Source organism: Grampus griseus (genome assembly GCF_964374135.1).
Source record: "Grampus griseus genome assembly, chromosome: 1".
Taxonomy (NCBI): Eukaryota; Metazoa; Chordata; class Mammalia; order Artiodactyla; family Delphinidae; genus Grampus; species Grampus griseus.
Window position 1 is genome coordinate 168,267,287 of NC_139017.1, and position 18,279 is coordinate 168,285,565.

At 47.8% G+C, this 18,279-nt stretch overlaps 1 protein-coding gene across 4 annotated transcripts in view; it reads left to right on the forward strand.

The window, feature by feature from the left end:
* The first annotated feature begins 315 nt into the window (after window positions 1–315).
* The window catches only part of TMCO4 (transmembrane and coiled-coil domains 4), a 96,772-nt gene continuing 78,808 nt past the window's right edge, over window positions 316–18,279 (forward strand). For 2 of the 4 annotated variants that reach the window (XM_082678786.1, XM_082678789.1), the window contains exons 1-3: window positions 316–398; window positions 10,730–10,837; window positions 14,571–14,665. The gene's annotated coding sequence lies outside the window, so the exon portion shown is untranslated. Of the gene's footprint in view, window positions 399–10,729; window positions 10,838–14,508; window positions 14,666–18,279 lie in introns of all 4 variants that reach the window. The other 2 variants (XM_082678788.1, XM_082678787.1) reach the window with 2 other exon arrangements.

Below are 18,279 nucleotides of genomic sequence, written 5' to 3' on the forward strand. Positions count from 1 at the left end.
CCAAGCACTGTATACACAAGCGGGAAGGCTGTTTCTGTGCCTGGTTCTTTGATTGCAACTGATTTACTTTTGACGACCGAGCCCCTGGCAAGCAGTTTCCGCAGAGCCGAAGCCCTGTGGCTTCCCCGAAAGCGAAGAGACCCACAAACCGAGTCTCGCGCCGGGCTGGCCCGTCACTTCCTGAAGCCGGCACTCTCTGGCGGGCTGGCGGCGGGGCGAGCAGCTCGGGACACGCATTTCGGAGCCCGGAGCCCGGAAGGACCAGGCGCGCACGGGGCGGGCGGCGCGGCGTCAGGACCAGTCGGGCCCCGCGCGGGGGGAGGGAGGGAGGAAGGGAAGGAGGGGCGGGGCCGGGGCAGCCGGGCCGCCTTCGCCGTCGCCTTCGCCGCCACCTTCAGGTAAGAGGCCCGCTCCCCGCGCCACCGCGCCGGCTGCGCGCGGGGAGCCCCAGTCCCGGCTGGCTCGGCCCGCGGACTCTTTGCCCCCGCCCCGCCCTCCGCGCCGACCTCCCCGGAGTCAAGGCCTCCGTGTGGTTGCTTGTTTTCCTTCCGAGCCGGAAGTGCACGTAGGAACCACACGCCCGGGCAGCAGATGGGGAAACTGAGGCCGGGCGCAGCACTCAGGCGTCCCCAGCCTCCCTTGATAAATGAGGACGCTGGTCCGGGCCAGGGAGGGGAAGGGACTTGCCCAAGGTCACCCGGGGTCAGTGGGCTTCCACTTGGCTCACGCGGCCCCTCTAGCGCCCCTCACCCCCTCTCCTTGCCCCTCCAGACCTCTGAGCTCACAGGACACACCTAAACTGAGAATTCCCCGGGGAGCGGGGAGGGAGGTTGGGAATAACCTCTGCAGAAAAGCCCCGGCCCCAGTGTCACAGGGAGCCCAGGTCGCCTCATCCTGACCCCTGCTGTTAGAGGAGGATGAATTACTGATACTAACTTTGGAGTGGATTTTACACCTGGGTAAGCTGAGGCTCAGAGAGATGAGGGAATTTCCCCAAGACCACACCGCTGGGAAGGAGGTCACGATACGAACCTGGGTTCCCCGACTCCACAGCCTGGCCCAGTGCCTGGCACAGAGGAGGCCAGCACAGTGCCCGCTCTCTGCCCTGCTCGGCCCGGCACAGGGAGTCGGGACCACAGCTGGGCTAGACTGGGGGCCTTGGTCTAGACACTACTGCCTAACATGGAGTAGGAGTCAGCAGTTAGTTCTCTTTTCTCCTAACTCGGTGTTCATTTCAGGGCAGAAACATGAAGCCTTCTAAGCTTTGGGGGCATCCAGCAAATATTTATTGAACACCTGCTGTGTGCCAGTGTGTGCACTGTTGTTTGTTTGTTTTTAACATCTTTATTGGAGTATAATTGCTTTACAATGGTGTGTTAGTTTCTGCTTTATAACAAAGTGAATCAGTTATACATATACATATGTTCCCATATCTCTTCCCTCTTGCGTCTTCCTCCCTCCCACGCTCCCTGTCCCACCCCGCTAGGTGGTCATGCACTGAGGAAACAGCAGTCAACAAGACAAGTGGTGCCCTGGGGTGTGGGGGTGGAGGGGGGGTACATTCCAGAGGGTGGAGTAAAACAGGGCCCTTCAGCCTGAGGGGCAGGCGGGGAAAGGCTGAGCCTAGAGGAGGGACCTTTGGAATCTTCTCTACCATGAAGTCTGAGAAGAGGGCGGAGAGAGATCAAACCTCACAGCCTCAAGCCCTCTGAGCCTCCAGCCCCCCTGGGCCTGGTTTGAGATACTCTGTCAGCCTGAGCTCCCCCGACCCACCGCCCAGGGATTTGGGGGAGAGGGCCTAGGTGGGTAGAGAGTGGGCCAAAGGGAGCCCTAAACTGACCTCAGAGCCTGGAAACCTAGCTGTGTGATCTTGGATATGTCATTCTACCTCTGTGGGCCTGTTTTCTTATCATAGAATGGGGGTCATAATACTTCATAGCATTGATGATGGTATGCCAGAATGCTTCAGAAATGGGAAAGCAGGGTCCAGAGTGTGGCCCCTATCAGAGACCTTTTGCCAAATCAGGCGTAAGCAAGGGGGTAGTGTTTATTTAGAGTATATTTATTTAGAGACCCTAGTGACCCTGTTGATAACCTGTGAGTGCTCTCAGTAAAGAAATACATGAGGCAGAGGGAGGGTGGCTGAGCTCAAGGCGAGGAGTTTGAGGCTCCCTGCTCCGCTCTCTCCGGAAATAGAATGCTTATGTCACTGTCAGCATTTCAACTTCTCATTTTTTTATATTTTTAACATCTTTATTGGAGTATAATTGCTTTACAATGGTATGTTAGTTTCTGCTTTATAACAAAGTGAATCAGTTATACATATACATATGTTCCCATATCTCTTCCCTCTTGCGTCTCCCTCCCTCCCACCCTCCCTATCCCACCCCTCTAGGTGGTCACAGAGCACCGAACTGATCTCCCTGTGCTTTACGGCTGCTTCCCACTAGCTAGCTATTTTATGTTTGGTAGTGTATATATGTCCATGCCACTCTCTCGCTTTGTCACAGCTTACCCTTCCCCCTCCCCACATCCTCAAGTCCATTCTGTAGTAGGTCTGTGTCTCCATTCCCATCTTACCCCTAGGTTCATGACCTTTTTTTTTTTTCTTAGATTCCATATATATGTGTTAGCATACGGTATTTGTTTTTCTCTTTCTGACTTACTTCACTCTGTATGACAGACTCTAGGTCCATCCACCTCACTACAAATAACTCAGTTTTGTTTCTTTTTATGGCCGAGTAATAGTGCATTGTATATATGTGCCACATCTTCTTTATCCATTCATCCGATGATGGACACTTAGGCTGCTTCCATCTCCTGGCTATTGTAAATAGAGGTGCAGTGAACATTTTGGTACATGACTTTTTTTGAATTATGGTTTTCTCAGGGTATATGCCCAGTAGTGGGATTGCTGGGTCGTATGGTAGTTCTATTTGTAGTTTTTTAAGGAACCTCCATACTGTTCTCCATAGTGGCTGTATCAATTTACATTCCCACCAGCAGTGCAAGAGTGTTCCCTTTTCTCCACACCCTCTCCAGCATTTATTGTTTCTAGATTTTTTGATGATGGCCATTCTGACGGGTGTGAGATGAAACCTCATTGTAGTTCTGATTTGCATTTCTCTAATGATTAATGATGTTGAGCATTCTTTCATGTGTTTGTTGGCAATCTGTATATCTTCTTTGGAGAAATGTCTATTTAGGTCTTCTGCCCATTTTTGGATTGGGTTGTTTGTTTTTTTGTTATTGAGCTGCATGAGCTGCTTGTAAATTTTGGAGATTAATCCTTTGTCAGTTGCTTCATTTGCAAATATTTTCTCCCATTCTGAGGGTTGTCTTTTGGTCTTGTTTATGGTTTCCTTTGCTGTGCAAAAGCTTTTAAGTTTCATTAGGTCCCATTTGTTTATTTTTGTTTTTATTTCCATTTCTCTAGGAGGTGGGTCAAAAAGGATCTTGCTGTGATTTATGTCATAGAGTGTTCTGCCTATGTTTTCCTCTAAGAGTTTGATAGTTTCTGGCTTACATTTAGGTCTTTAATCCATTTTGAGCTTTGTTTTGTGTATGGTGTTAGGGAGTGTTCTAATCTCATACTTTTACATGTACCTGTCCAGTTTTCCCAGCACCACTTATTGAAGAGGCTGTCTTTTCTCCACTGTATATTCTTGCCTCCTTTATCAAAGATAAGGTGACCATATGTGCTTGGGTTTATCTCTGGGCTTTCTATCCTGTTCCATTGATCTATATTTCTGTTTTTGTGCCAGTACCATACTGTCTTGATTACTGTAGCTTTGTAGTATAGTCTGAAGTCAGGGAGCCTGATTCCTCCAGCTACATTTTTTGTTCTCAAGATTGCTTTGGCTATTTGGGGTCTTTTGTGTTTCCATACAAATTGTGAAATTTTTTGTTCGAGAAGAGCTAACACCTATCCTTCTCAAACTCTTCCAAAATATAGCAGAGGGAGGAACACTCCCAAACTCATTCTACAAGGCCACCATCACCCTGATACCAGAACCAGACAAAGATGTCACAAAGAAAGAAAACTACAGGCCAATATCACTGATGAACATAGATGCAAAAATCCTCAACAAAATACTAGCAAACAGAATCCAACAGCACATGAAAAGGATCATACACCATGATCAAGTGGGGTTTATTCCAGGAATGCAAGGATTCTTCAATATACGCAAATCAGTCAACGTGATACATAACGAATTGAAGGAGAAAAACCATATGATCATCTCAATAGATGCAGAGAAAGCTTTCAACAAAATTCAACACCCATTTATGATAAAAACCCTGCAGAAAGTAGGCATAGAGGGAACTTTCCTCAACATAATAAAGGCCATATATGACAAACCCACAGCCAACATCGTCCTCAATGGTGAAAAACTGAAACCATTTCCACTAAGATCAGGAAGAAGACAAGGTTGTCCACTCTCACCAGTATTATTCAACATAGTTTTGGAAGTTTTAGCCACAGCAATCAGAGAAGAAAAAGAAATAAAAGGAATCCAAATTGGAAAAGAAGAAGTAAAGCTGTCACTGTTTGCAGATGACATGATACTATACATAGGGAATCCTAAAGATGCTACCAGAAAACTACTAGAGCTAATCAATGAATTTGGTAGAGTAGCGGGATACAAAATTAATGCACAGAAATCTCTTGCATTCCTATACACTAATGATGAAAAATCTGAAAGTGAAATTAAGAAAACACTCCCATTTACCATTGCAACAAAAAGAATAAAATATCTAGGAATAAACCTACCTAAGGAGACAAAAGACCCGTATGCAGAAAATTATAAGACACTGATGAGGGTTTCCCTGGTGGCGCAGAGATTGGGAGTCCGCCTGCCGATGCAGGGGATGCGGGTTCGTGCCCTGGTCCGGGAGGATCCCACATGCCGCGGAGCGGCTGGGCCCGTGAGCCATGGCCGCTGAGCCTGCGCATCCAGAGCCTGTGCTCCGCAACGGGAGAGGCCACAGCGGTGAGAGGCCTGTGTACCGAAAAAAAAATAAAAGACACTGATGAAAGAAATTAAAGATGATACAAATAGATGGAGAAATATACCGTGTTCTTGGATTGGAAGAATCAACACTGTGAAAATGACTCTACTACCCAAAGCAATCTACAGCTTCAATGCAATCCCTATCAAACTGCCACTGGCATTTTTCACGGAACTAGAACATTTCAACTTTTAGAACCCTTGCCATCACATGTACTACATCAGACAGATGTGGCTAACTTTGCAGCTTCCTGAGTCATCTTGAACAAGCTAAGTGACCTGTGCCTCATCTGTAAAATACCTGTCCCCAAGGTTGTCATGGGGGTGAAAGCGGCCAAAGCCACAAACAGCCCTGTGTAGAGCTGCCACTCTGGGAGCCTTTTCAGTTTTTAAGCCCAAGACCTGGGAGTGGTTGGATGGGCACAGTTGACTGCATAGGTTGCCATAGCTCAGCATGTACCAGCATGAGCACTGTTTAGACACTGGAGGTACAAGCAGTCAACAAGACAAGTGTTGGCCTGGTTGGGGTGACGGGGAGGTGCATCAGGGTCAGAGCCTGGAGAATTTCTCACGAGCCTGAAACCATCTCTCCCTGCACTGGTACCACCAGGCTACAAGTGGCTGGATCAGGCTCCTGGGCCCACACATGTGGGACCTGAAAAATGTCATTAGATGGTTTATCATCACTCTGTCCTTTATGACCTGAAGGTTTTGTAAATGTTGCCATACGTTTTAAACTGGGGCTACAGATGAAACAGGGGCCTTGATGCCATGTGTTACAACGGGCAGAAGGGGACTGGGGAGAGGATATTATCCACTTGCCACTCAGCCGCCCTCCACTTGGCAGCCAGACCCATCTTTGGTACCAACATCCGCTCAAAATCCTTCTGTGGCTTCCCACTTTCTTAGCATAAAGAACAAAACCCTTAGCACGGCCCATAAGGCCCTGCAGTCTGGGCCCCACCTACACCTGGCCTCCTCCTCCAGCTGCATCTCTGATCACTTTATCAGCAGTCCTCTGTGCTCAGGCATGCTGCTCCCTCCAGCCTCAGGACCTTTGCATGTGCTCTTCTAGACCGTTCCTCCTCCCTCATCTCCCTATTCCCAGGTTAACACCTGCTCATCCATCAGATCTGAGCCCAACCTAGACTTGCATTCCAAGTTCCTCAGGCCACAGGACATCCCCAGGTGTGTGGGAGGTTTAGCTCAAGGTGGAATTATACACTGTATATTGCTGGGATTAATTTCAGCCTGTACCCTGTCACCCACCCAACCCCCCCCCCCCCCACACACACACCTTGCAACTGTAACCCTCATGACTTCCGGGACTGGTCTCAGTTTGCTCATAGGTGCTCAGTAATGAAGTCTACCTTTGGGAGTAGCTCTTGAGCAAATATTGGGACCTTGCTCTTTGTATAAAACCGTATTGTCCTTCATCCAAAAAAAAAAAAAAAAAAAAAAGAACACTGAAGTCACTTCTTAGTTTTGGGGGTAGGTGTTCATTCATTCATCCTTTCACTTACTCTGCCAGGCACTGTTCTAGGAGCCATCAGGGAATGTGCCACAAAAGCCACTGCCCTCAAGGAGCTTTCTGTAGTGGGGCCACAAACAAATAAACCTGTAACCCATTGTCAGGTGGTAGCAAATTTGATAAAAGTCACGCAGGGTCTGATGGGAGCAGGCAGTGGTGGCACCTGCTGTCTTAGACCTGGATGAATAAGGAGGGAACTCTGCTGGGGAGGTGGGGAAGCACAGATGTTCTGAGTGGCATCCACTCCCACCCTGAGCCTCCTTGTCGGGGAAACAGGCACAGGGGCAACCAGCCTTTATACCTGAGAGGAGGTGAGGCAGCCCAGAGAAAGCCTGGTGGGAGGTTGGGGGTGGCTTCAGAGGTAGCAGGCTGGACAAATCCAGGAAGCCTCATGGCAGCTCCTGAGACCCTTTAGTAAAGTGGAGAAGAGCTTGGGTTTGAAGTCACACATGCCTGTGGAGGGTATGTCCTGCCTGGTCCTGCCTTTTGCCAGCTATGTGGCCCTCACCTCTGTGAGCCTCAGTTTTCTCGTCTGTAAGATGGGGACAGTGTTAATCTCTTCCTTGTAAGGTTGTTGTGAGGCTGAAATGGGATCAGGATGCTTTTGAAGAAGGGCACCATTTGGACATGAGGACCCACATCAAGAAAAAAACAGCATGAGATGAGGCCCTAGATGAGAAACCCAGCATGGGCTGGAAGCAGCAGATGGTTCAGTTTGGGGCAAGGCTGGCTGGAAGAAGGGAAGTGGAAGAAAACAAAGTTGAAAAGTAGGGTTGTTACTGAACCAAGCTCAGCTCCGCTCACCCACATGTAGTAAAGCCAATCTACTGACACTGGGTTGTGGTGAAGGAAAGCTCAGCGTTTATTGTAAGGCTCCAGACAAGGAGTCTGGGGAAGTCAATGCTCAGAAAAAGCCAAACTCCCTGTTGGGTTTCAGGGAAACTTTTTTTTTTTTTTTTTGATATATAGTTGATTTACAATGTTGTTAGTTTCTGGTGTATAGCAAAGTGATTCAGTTATACATGTGCATATATATATACACACATATTCTTTTTCATATTCTTTTCCATTATGGTTTATTACAGGATATTGAATATAGTTCCCTGTTATAGTAGTACCTTGTTGTTTATCTATTTTATATATAGTAGTTTGTATCTGCTAATCCCAAACACCTAATTTATCCCTCTCCCATGCCCATTCCCCTTTGGTAACCATAAGTTTGCTTTCTATGTCTGTGAGTCTGTTTCTGTGTCGTAAATAAGTTCATTTTGATTATATTTTAGATTCCATGTATACGTGATACCACGTGGTATTTGACTTTCTCTGTCTGACTTACTTCACTTAGTATGATAATCTCTAGGCTATCCATGTTGCTGCAAATGGCATTATTTCATTTTTTATGGCTGAGTAGTATTCCGTTGTGTAGATATATCACATCTTCTTGATCTGTCGATGGACGTTTAGGTTGCTTCCATGTCTTGGCTATTGTAAATAATGCTGCTGTGAACATTGGGGTGCATGTGTCTTTTTTAATTATAGTTTTCTCCAGATATATGCCCATGAGTGAGTTTGCTGGAGCATATGGCTACTCTGTTTTTAGGTGTTTTGTGGGTTTTTTTGTGGCCACACCATGCAGCATGTGGGATCTTAGTTCCCTGACCAGGGATCAAACCCACACCCCCTACAGTGGGAGCGTGTCGTCTTAACCACTGGACCACCGGAGAGTCCTATTTTTTAAGGAACCTCCATACTGTTTTCCGTAGTGGCTGCATCAATTTACGGAGAAGGATTTTTGAAGGCAAGATGAGGAAGGGGAGTCACAGGGTGTGTGACCAGCTCGTGCACGGTTCTCTGATTGGTTGGTGGTGAGGTAACAGGGTGTCACAGGTGTTAACGTTATCAATCCTCAGGCTCCAGTGGGTCTGGGGGGCTACATGCTCATGGTCATCAAGTAGTTAACTTCTTCCATTTGGTGGGGGTTTTAGCATCTGTAAAACAACTCAGGAAATGTGCGTCAGATACTGTTATCTAGGTACCTCAGAGAGGAGCTAAAGATTCTATGACTGCCGTATGGCTGATTTACTGTTTAAATTATTACCAGTTCTCCTGGCACAACTACTCCACTTGTCACTACACAATCCTTTCGATCATTAATTCTTGAGCCAGGCTTTTGTGGCTCAGGGGAGGCCTGGGAGACTACCGCTTTTCCATAAACAAGAGGCAGGCAGAGGACATGGGGGAAGGCGTCTGTCGCAGGAAAGCCCCACGGGGTCCTGCTCGGTTCAGGGTGTTAACCTGTGGACAGATGGAGCTAGTGAGATTCTAATTCGGACGTTCTCAAATTGTGTTTGAAATCTTTGGGGCCACCTCAGTGTATAAACTAGACCAAAGAGGAGCAGTGTAACCTCGTAGTTAAGATGGCTGCCCTTGGGCTAAGACCCAGGTACAAGTTTAAATCCCACATCACTTATCCAGTGACCTTGACATTCATTTCTCAGGGCCTCTTTCTCCATCTGTAAGACAGAGATAATAGCACCTACCTGGTAGGATTATTGGGAGGAAATGAGATGATGCATGGAAAGGGGTGGCATTTACTAACATTGACCAAGTATTGACTGGTACGATTTTTTTAATTAAAAACATTTTTAATGGTGATGAAGTAGACACAACATAAAAGTTGCCATCTTAACCATTTTGAAGTGTGCAATTCAGAAGTGTTAGGTATAATCACATTGTTTTGCAGTCGATCTCCAGACCATTTCAACTTGCAAATCTGAAACTCTGTACCCACTAAACAACAACTTCCCATTCCCCCTCCCCCAGCCCCTGGCAGCCCCCCTTTACTTTCTGTCTCTATGATGTTGCTTACTCTGAGTACCTCATATAAGTGGAGTCATACCGTACTTGTCTTTCTGGGACTGGTTGATTTCACTTAGCATAATGTCCTCAAGGTTCAGCCATGTTGCAGTGTGTTAGAATTTCCTTCCTTTTTTAAGGCTGAATAATGTTCCATTGTGTGTATATAACATTTTGTTTATCCAGTCATCCATGGATGGACACTTGGGTTGCCTCCACCTTTTAGCTATTATGAATAATGCCGCTATGAATATGGGTATACAGATATCTTTTTGAGACCCTGCTTTCAGTGCTTTTGGGTGTGTAGCCAAAAGTGGCATTGCTGGGGCATTCACTGTTGAAATTTGGAGTTGGGCATGGATGGCTCCCCACTGTTTCTCCTCTTGCCCATCAGAGTAAGAGAGGTCCCTGGGACCTTGTGGAGCAGTTTGAAAACCAGTAGGTCAAATGAACCATTAGAGATTTTGCCATTTCTCCCCCTTCCTTCCCAGGAAGACTTCCCTCTTGAATTGTTTTTTAATTATCCCTAGTGGAAACCACCCTTCATTCAGCAAATGTTTATGAGTGCCTGCTGTGCTTCCACGTGGGCAGAGGGAGAGATAAACAATAAGCAATAAACATAAACAAGGAAAGGATATAGTGTGTCAGACAGCGATGCGTGCTCTGGACCAAGCAGAGGAGCCAGTTAAAAGCGATTGGGATGAGAGGCTGGGGGCAGCATGGCTTCCCTGAGCTGTGAGATTTGAGCAAAGACTGGAAGGAGATAAGGGAGTTGGTCATGTGGTTATCGGGGGAAGAGCGCTTCTGGCAGAGGGAACAGCCAGTGCAAAGGCCTTGAGGTGGGAGCATGCATGGTGGGATCCAGGAGCAGCAAGGAGGATGGTGTGTCTGGAGCAGAATGAGTGGAGGGGAGGGGAGGGGAGGAGAAGGGTGTGCTACATATGGCCCGGGTGCCTTGATGGTGACTGTGGGTGAGAAGGGAGTCACTGAAGGTTTGGAGCAGGGAAGGCACATGATCTGATTCTAGTTTGAGGTGGAACTTTCTGGATGCTGTGGGGTGGATAGCTAGGGGTGAGGGCAGAAAGAGGCGGGAGACTGGTGAGGAGGCTCCTGCCAGAGAGATGATGGCAGCTTGTACGAGGATGGGAGTCAGGGAGGAAGGGCGCAATGATAAATGTGGACAAAACGTCCTGCAGCCTGGGCATCCACCCTGATAGCACACTGTTACCCTCCCTGCGCCAGCACCCCGCCCTTCCTCCAGGCCGCTGAAGTGAGGTTGGGATGGGAACTTGCCCTCCATGCCAACATCCCTGTTTTTTCTTTTGGTCTGTAGTGGGATTGTCCAAAACCCTCTGGGTTCTTCTATGTTGGAACTGTTGCCATGGAAACCTCCTGAGTTGCTGCAGTTACCACTGACCTCCGGTTTAACTTCCAGATAGAGGTATAGAACGAATGGGTTTGTCTCCTAAAATGCTGAGAGTGGGGAGTAAATTGGGCCTGCGCAGAATCTCCACTTCTAGGACCATGTCAAGATTGTCTTACTCTGTGTGTGTGTGTGTGTGTGTGTGTGTGTGTGTGTGTGTGTGTGTTTTAACTTTGGACTACAATCTTCAGAGTTTCTGGCTTAAGAACAGTGCTGTAGCTGTATTTGTTATAAAGGATTTCTTCAGCCAGATGTTCTTCCTTCTCCTTGGCTCCAGAATAATTAGTCCTCAGCCTTCCTGTGACACGGTAGCTATCTCTCTGGTAATGATTATCTCACTGTACTGCAGACTCATTAAAAAATGCAGCTGTGGCCAGTTAACTCAGAAAAAGAGGAAGAGAGAGAGAAAAAGAACGTCACCCCCGACGCCCACTGGGCTCCCCGCCCCTGCAACACACACACACACACACACACACACATATATATCAAATTTGACCTTGGCCTTTACTGACTGCTCCAAGTTAAAAAAAAAAAAAAAAAAAAAGCCACAGCTGACTCACGTGTAAGAAAAACAAAAGAAGTTCATTCTTGCATGAGATCTTCTAAAGACCCAGGTCCCGGAGTTTTAAGGATGATTTAAAGGATTTTCAAGGGTGATACTGACCACATTTGATTTTCTCCTTGGTGCTGACTTTGGAATTTTTTCTTGTTCCAAGAAGAAATCCCACTGCATCGTTTATGGTGTCCGTCAACAAATGTGGGTTGAGCACCTCCTGTGGGTGCCTGCAGAACCCAGGTCAGATGTTTGGGAATGACCGTCTACCTCCACTACTGACAGAAATAACCCAGTCCGTGTTTTCTTTGGTGACAGATAACGTGACTGGTGAGAGAAAAATCATGATTGTGGTGCATCAAAACGTGGTCCCGCTCCAGACGAACCACTTCCGTCCCACTTCTGGGCCTTGCAGCCTAGCCGTTGACTGGTGTCCTCACCATGTACATGTTGTTTCCCTGAGAGTTGGGGCCCTCCTGGGTCAGGTGTGGATCTTTCTCAGGGTTCCTTGGTGTCTTCACGGCACTTGGGCAGAGACAAGACCCCCAGGGAGTTGGGACTTACTCCATCCATTAGGGATGTCCTGAGCCCAGGGTGCTGCTGGACTGGCCCTGTGCACACGAGGTGGCCCCAGGCACACAGACACTGCTAGCCCTGATCAGCGGGGTCTTTTTCTCACCACAGGAACCCAGCTCGCTGTCTCAGAATCAGTCCAGCTTCTCAGACGTATTTGAGAATATCAAACTGGATCCTGGTCCCTAATCAGAACAAGGGGTGGAGGCCCCCGAGGACCAGCATACACAGTTTAGGTGTCACACCACCCACGGCTGCCACCACACTCCCTCAGCTGGAAGAGTCTGGGGCCCATCCCTTCCGCCTGGACAGTCCATGGCGTTGGAACCCTGGACTCCTCCATCCCACCGGCATGGATGGCTGAGAATTGCCCTTGTCCATCTTGTTGATGACAAGACCTGTTGGTCAGAGGAATGGGACTTCACTGTGACCTGAGCCCCACTGGCTTGGCTGGGCCACATGGGGCCAGGGCTTTCTGAGACTAAGCATTCCCCTTCTAGGGGTCAAGAACACAGCTGTTGGGCTTCCCTGGTGGCGCAGTGGTTGAGAGTCCGCCTGCCGATGCAGGGGACACGGGTTCGTGCCCCAGTCCGGGAAGATCCCACATGCCACGGAGCAGCTGGGCCCGTGAGCCATGGCCACTGAGCCTGCGTGTCTGGAGCCTGTGCTCCGCAACAGGAGAGGCCACAATAGTGAGAGGCCCGCATACCGCAAAAAAAAAAAAAAAAAAACACAACTGTTTTTAATTCTTTAAAAAAAATGTTTTTATTATAAAGGCTCTAATAAGCTCATGACAGAAAATGTCAAAAATTCAGAAAAATAGAAAGAATAAAAATCGATTACTTCTAGGCCCACAGCCCCACCACCAAGAGACAAGGATCATTAGCATTTTGATGTACTGCCTTGTGATCTTTTTGCTCTGTGAAACATTTTTTAAAAACATAACTGGAGGGCTTCCCTGGTGGCACAGTGGTTAAGAATCCGCCTGCCAGTGCAGGGGACACGGGTTGGAGCCCTGGTCCGGGAAGATCCCACATGCCGCAGAGCAACTAGGCCCATGTGCCACAACTACTGAGCCTGCACCCTAGAGCCCGCGAGCCACGACTACTGAGCCCGCACGCCACAATACTGAAGCCCGTGGGCCTAGAGCCCGCGCTCCGCAACAAGAGAAGCCACCGCAATGAGAAGCCCGCGCACCGCAACAAAGAATAGCCCCCGCTCGCCGCAACTAGAGAAAGCCCGCGCGCAGCAGTGAAGACCCAACACAGCCAAAAATAAAAATAAAAAATAAAATAAAACATAACTGGAATCGTACTGTATATCCAGTGATGTACTGTTAACCACCTCCCTGGAAAATAGAATCCCTTTGTTTGTAGCACTTTCCATTTCTGTGATGGAAATACTCCCTCTGTGGCCCATTTCAGGCTCCCAGCATCACTGAACACAGAGCTGGGAAGAGATGCCAGTATGAACCGGCATCAGTACACCATATTATAATTTAAAATCGTATCTATTTGTTCTGATCTTGTAAACAATACACAGTCATTATTGAAAATTCATAAAACTTGAACATATAAAGAAAAAATTAAAGTCATCCAGAATTGGATAACCACCGCCCCACCCCCCCGGCTTAGAGACAGTCACTGTCACCATCCCAATGTAAGTCCAGCAGTCCCCTCTGTACAGATGGAGACATAAACAAAATAACTGTCTTCAGAGTTGAAAAGCAATACGTATCTGTGACAGAATATTGGGGAAATCCAGAAAAGTCTCTGGTATCTCACCTTTCAGAGATCACTATAGGGGCTATTCATCTCGACATTTTTCTTCTCTGTGTCTTTTTAATATGGGTGGACTTGTGGCTTGAATCTCCTGGTTTGCAGGCATAGTATATACATTCTCATGCCTCATAAGAAGGTAACCTCCAGGGGAAGGGTGTTATCACTACTAGTTGATTAAACACCCTATGGAAGCTTGAGAGGCAGAAAATATTCTGGTTCCTTGAACATGGCAAATGGCCCATTAGGATGAAGCTCAGGTGATTTGAAGTTTGAGGTGGTCCCTGAGCATCTTTCTGGCTCTTCAGAAGCATCTTCTCTCTTCTCCTGCTGGGCTCTGGGACATCCCTGAGTAATTCCAGATGCTTGGCCCTTGTTCCATTCTCCCTTTCTCAACTGATGCTTGATGGGAGGGTAAGAATAGGAGTGCCTTTCTGGAGGGAATAACCTAGCTCTTGCTTAAGCCTGAACACTAGTTCATTCATCGTGTCACGGGCAATTTCTGAGCACTCACCCTGTGGCAGGTAAGAGGTTGGGCACCAGAATACTGATATGGAGTAGATCCGGTGCCTGCCCTCTACTGCCAGGCTAACCAAGGAGCCACTGCAGCACCCACGGCTCAGGGTAAAAGGACTTAGAACCGACAGTCCACGCACAGCGCCAGGGCTGTGCCCAGTGAATGATAGCTGACTGCAAACCTGCGGGGGCAGAGGCCCAGAAGAGTGGTAGTGGTGGTAGTAGGGTTAGCCCTGAGCCCCGGGCTAACCGATCCCTCTTTCCCACAGGCCTCCTCCAGATCCCACACCCTATGGACCCATGGGCTTGTTTTTCTCATTTGCTCCTCCAGGGAAATTTGCATATTTCTCCAAAGAACCTTCAAGAAGCTGGACGGCCTGTTTTCAGACTTAGAGGGGAAGCCCACGGTTGTTTCTTGAAATCTGGGTAAGTATTATTTAAGGTTTCTTTCTCTTCAGAACCCTTGTCATTACTTAAAATGATCTTAATTTAAATGTCGTGAGTTTACATGTTGTCTGTCTCCCCAACTAGAATGTATCTCTATGGTGGAAGGTGGTTGTCTGTTTGTCTTAGTCACCGCTGTGTCCCCAGCATGTAAGACAGCACCTGGTACATATTTATTGTACGTATCTGGTACATATTTGTTTCTTTATTTATTTATTGGTTTTTGTGGGGGTTTTTAGCTGTGCTGTGTGACATGTGGGATCTTAGTTCCCCGACCAGGGATCGAACCTGTGCCCTGGAAGCAGTGGAAGCGTGGAGTCCTAACCACTGGAACGCCAGGGAATTCCCCGGTAGATGTTTATTAAATTAACTAACTGATTGGTTTGGAGTGGAGGGGAATATCTATTTTGGATTTACTTAGAACTTAAGGTTTTCATATTCTCTAGTGACATCCCACCTTTCCTTTTTAAATAATTATAGATTCACAGGCAGTTGCAGAAGTCATACCAAGGGCTCCCGTGTACCCCCACTCAGCTCCCCACGTGGCCATGGCCTTTGAGGTTAAGTCGGACTCCTTAACTGGGAGGACTTGGTCCTGCAGGGTGTGGCCTCTGGCAGCTTCCCCTCCAACCTCATTTCTTCCCTCCCAACCTCTACACCGACCCATTGGCCAAGGCCTGGCTACACTGAGCATCCTTTTGGTTCTTCAAAAGCATCCTCTCTCTTCTCCCTCTGGGACTTGACAGATGCTATCCCCTCTGCCGAGAACATTCTCTCCCCACTGACCCCACCCCTGTCTGATGTCACCTTCTCTGGGAAGCCAATTCTGGGTTCCTCTCTTTGTATCCCTCTATCTGTGTTTTCTCCATCACAGCATTTATCCCACTGGGTTATCATCGTCTGTTTACTTGTCCATCTAGCTCTACCACTGTCCTGTTTCTTCTACTGGAATACCCTGTCCCATCCATCTGCAGGGCTGTCCCCCTTACTTCCTGCAGGCCTCTGCTGGAGTGGCACCTTTCATCCGATACTGTTGTCACCCCCCGCCGTCCTGATCACTGCATATCCCCCGCTCCCTAACTGTTCACTGCCCAACTGAATGTTTATATATTTATTTATTTACTTACTTACTTATTTAGTGGACTGTTACATCCAGATCCTCTGAGTGCGAATCTCAGTTCCACCACTTAATAGCTATGTGATTGTGGCAAGTACTTAAATGATTATGATCATGATGTATTGGTGTATTATCGCCTGTCTCCCACCAGAATGTAAGCCCCTTGAGAGCAGGGAATTTGTCAGTTTTGTCCCCTGATTGCCTCAAGGCCCTCTTCATTCATCCAGCAAGTAGTTATTGAATGCCTGCAATACTCCAGGGCCTGTTCAGAAAGCTAGGGTTACAGCAGTGAAAAAACAACCAGGGGCCACCTCGAGAAGTTTATATTCTACTTGTTTACACAAGTAAACAATATAATTTAAAAATATATTATTTAAGACAGGAGTAAGTCTTATAGAAATAGAGCAGGGTGCTAGGATAGAGAGGCAGAGTAGCATGGCCTGGGGAATCAGGGAAGACCTCTCAGAGGAGGTGACATTCAGGCTAAGGCCAGAATGATGTGAAGGTCAAATGTAAAGTGTCCCAGACTGGGGGGAATGGCAGGTGCATAGGCCCAGAGGGAGGACCAGCTTGCATATTTGAGGAGCAGAAAGACAGCCAGCATGGCTACAGTGTAGTGAACAAGGCGGGTGTGGGGGCATGAGCTGGAGTTGAGAGGCGGGCAGGGGCCAGATCAGGACTCTGTAGACTATCATGAAAAGATTGGTGTTCATCCTGGGGTGATGGGAGGCCTTCGGAGGCCTTTAAGCAGGTGAGTGACATGATTGGTATATAGGACAGCAAGGCCACTCAGGCTACTGTGTAGAGAATGGATTATAGGGCATCAGGAGAGTATTTTGTTGAATGAATGAATGAATGAATTTGGCCTGAGCTGAGCTCTTCGTGCACTCAGCGCAACCCCCTGTCCCCTGTGGTTAGAGACAGGCCAGATCATGCTTCTCTGATTAGAAGGCCGTTTCTTCTTGAGCTGAGAACTAACATGGGGCTCCCCAAATACCAGCCCAATAAAATACCATCTTGGGTTCTTCTGGGTAATAGGGACAATTACCCCAGCTGCCAAGTGGCACATGGAGTTGTTTAAAGGTAGTAGAAATTGCTAAGCCTGCGACCATCAAGGCCAGGCGCTGCCCCCAGCGATGTCCTCAGTTCTTGGCTTGTTGCCGTCCTCTTTGCCCACTGTCATGGTCTGCGCTGATTACCTGAGCCAGGGAAGTCTGCTACAAACAGATCTCCAACTTGGGTTCCTGGAGCAACCATTGGAGGCCAGTCTTGCTGGGTGACATTGGGCATGGTCTTAACCTCTCTGGGCCTCAATTTCTCCATCTGAAACAAGGGAAGGAGAATCCCTGTGCGGGTGTACAGGAGAGAACACGGGGTTTAGAACCAAAGTCTGGTTTGACTTTCATCACATACTTACTGTGTAACTGTGGGGAAATCGCTTGGCCTCTCTGAAGCTTATAGTTAAAGGAGAGAATCATAACGCCTCACGTCCTACTTAACCTTACATGGTAGTTGTAAGAATTAAATGGATTTAAAGTGCTCTGTAAACTGTTATGTGCTGTCCAGATGTTGGTTTGTGGCTTTTAACTACCTCAGAGTTATTTTGAAAAACTGATGCAATATTAGTTGTGGACAGATTTTTAAATAATCCCTCCATGGAGGTGATACTTTGAGAACAAAAGATTTTATTGCTCAGCTGGATGAGAACAAATTTGTGGACCAAAGTCAGTGTGGAGTATGGGTATTAGACTAGAAATCTCCTGGCGATAAGACGAGTGTTCGAAACAGAGATGGTGGCCAAGAGCTCTGGCTTTGGGCTCTGGTCTGCCATTTACTGGCATGTGACCCGGGCCCAGTTCTTCTCTGAGCCTGTTCCCCTCCGGTTTGAAAACTGGATGCTATGGTATCAGTAGTACCTGGCTCGTAGAGTTGGCTGGGACCACGCATGTTAAAAACTGTAGCCCCAGGGCCTGGCATCCAGCAATGGCTCAATAACGTTGCCTCTTACTATTATTTATACACCTTTGCTGTGTGCCAGGCACTGTGCTGAGCATCTTATTTACTTGTCTGTTGATTCTTTTTACGCATTTATTTCTTCACGGCCATGTCATTTATTACTTACACAGCTCTTCCAGACACGTACTGTTATAGTCCATTTTTAGGCAAAGGAATCTCAGTGCAGAGAGTTTGAGTTGCCCAAGGTCCCACATCTATGAGTTGGAGGCACTTAGATTCACACCCTGTCTGTCTGGTCCTGAGCCTGCATTCGTATCCACAGTGCCCTATGGTCACGGCTGGTACCCTTCCCAGTACCCGCTCCCAGGGCCCTTGGATGCCTGACTTGGCTTGGTTTGTCCCTTCCCCAGTCCTCCCCACCCATACCTTCCCTTCTTCCCCTTCTGCCCCTGGGAAGGAAAGAGAATAAAGGGAGGGACAGAGGAAGGGGAAGGAGACCTTGCTCCCTCTCTTCCTTCCTTTC